This window comes from Microtus ochrogaster, chromosome 24, assembly GCF_000317375.1.
Source record: "Microtus ochrogaster isolate Prairie Vole_2 chromosome 24, MicOch1.0, whole genome shotgun sequence".
NCBI classification, from domain to species: Eukaryota; Metazoa; Chordata; class Mammalia; order Rodentia; family Cricetidae; genus Microtus; species Microtus ochrogaster.
Window position 1 is genome coordinate 9,395,355 of NC_022024.1, and position 2,463 is coordinate 9,397,817.

The window sequence follows — 2,463 nt, forward strand, 5'->3', positions numbered from 1 at the left end:
TGCCTAGGCTTGGAGGTTTTCTTATAGTTTTGAAAGGTGACTCCATGATCTCTATGGTCTAAAACAGAAAAGCATCACAATGAGTCCATAGCTGTTCATTGAATAAATACTTATTTAATAAATGTTGATGCTTGATATAAAAATTGGAACTAATCTCTTAAAATTTACTCCTTAAGTGGTTTATGATATTTTTTGGTAATTTCTACTTTATTTATTCAGCTCTTCCTAGGCATTGAAAAGTTACTAAAAATAATATGAAAATAGTAAACCTTTTTTATATACACTATTGGATCTTTATCTGGAATATTTGAAGAAGTTTTTGAGTTATGAAATCCAAATAATTGAATATAAAATGTTGTGGATTTAAATTACAAGTAATTTTCTTATTTATATCAATTTATAAAAATAAGTCAAACTTAAAGTAATTAATAATAAAAATGAGAAGTGATTTATCTACTAAATCAATAATTAAACAAAGAATAAATCATGATTTCTCTTAAATTTACAAAGTATTCTTTAATATGCACTATATGGATAATCAATATGATAATATATGCTGCATAACTTCATATTGTATGTATATTAGTATTTACTTTTAAAGTCATTACATATTCTGACAACATATTTCTAAAAATATGAAAGCTGGATGGAGAGGTATATTTACACAATGTAGTAATAATCATCTGTTTCAAACAAAATAAGAAATCATCAAATTCCCCAGCAACTGATGGACTTAGAAGACAATTATCTCAAATGATATAACCCAGACCCATAAAGACAAATATAGCGCATATTTGCTTATATTTAGATATTAGCTACTAAGTCATTGACAACCAAGGTACAGAACTACAGAGGTCAAATATAGAGTAAGGAAATAAGAGGAGACATACAGATGTCTCTAGGAAAGGGAAGTAGAATAGATCGTTTTTAGGCATGTTGGGGGAGACTATAACAAAAGGATCAAGTGGAGAGGGGGAGGGAAGACAGAGATGTGGGAAGAAAGACAGTTAAATATGAAAAGAGACAGTTAAAAGGAGTAGTATGGAAACCTAATGCAGTAGAAGATTCCTAAAATATATGCATATATGAAGATGATCAAGAAATTGCCAAATGATAGGGTAGAGAGGACCCCAACTGGACATCTCTTGTCATCAAATAAATCTTCCCATACCAGGATTGGGCTACATCCAATTGAGTTGTTGGCCATAGAAGTCCCATGGGAATACTCATATAACATGGACTGTCACCCAATCTGTAGATTTCTCTCCACAAACTGAAGGCAAGCCCCACAGATGAAGACAATACCTTTGCAAATTATTGAACCTTGAGAAGTCAAGCTGGTTCCTACAGAGAAAGCCTTTACTCTGCAGATGTGGGAGCCCACAGTGAATATTTCCTTCCTGACTTAAGATTAGAGAGTTCAAGCCGGGCAGTGGTGGCGCACGCCTTTAATCCCAGCACTTGGGAGGCAGAGGCAGGCGGTTCTTTGTGAGTTCGAGACCAGCCTGGTCTACAAGAGCTAGTTCCAGGATAGGCTCCAAAACCACAGAGAAACCCTGTCTCAAAAAACGAAAAAAAAAAAAAAAGAGTTCAAGATTGTCAAGGACAAATAATAGGATGTTTGACAAAAGGGTGTGGTTACTAGATATTTTGAGAATTAAGGAGGTGATTATGCTTCTTTGTTCCTTGAACCATGGTAAGGAAGTCAAAAGACTTTTTTTTTGACTTCTTCCTTTTTGCTTTGTGTATAAAGGGGCTATGGAAAATAAACTCAAGTCTGCTATATTATTTGCTCAGAGTTCTTCTGATTCTACCTTCTGTCTTTTGTGTCTTTCTTTCTTAATCCTCATGTCCCATTTTAGGTATTGTTCGACAAGTCGGCTGGTCCCAACATGAAGATACCAAAAGAGAAACATTAACATCAACCCAGCCAAAATCCTTTGCTCTAGAAGACTGTCCTTCCTGCAAGATATGATAGGACAGTGATTGCACAAAGCTTGTGGGGAGTTACCAGTTAATATATGACTTGATGTAAGGCCCACCCAAGAGATGGAACACATATCCAACACTGCTTATGTTATCAAAACTAGATAGTCCAGGGACCTAGGGTAAAACCAAATACGGCTGTTCTAAAAAAACAACACAAAACATTTAGCAATAAAATTACTCTTAATGCTATTCTACTATACTCATATATCAGTGTTTTGCTTAGCCATCATAAGAGAAGCTTCAAAACCCAGCAGAAGAGGAGGCAGAGTGTACGAGCCAGAGGGAATGGAGAACTCCAAGAAAAGAAGGCCCTGTAGGTCAACAAGACATGCACATATTAACTCACGCAACTGAGACAGCATGCACAAGGCCTTCATGGGTCTGCCTAGTTGGGGTCCTACAGCTGAAAGAAGGGGACATATGACAGCAACCCTAACCACTGGGAACAAAATACTCATGGGGTAGGCTGCATGC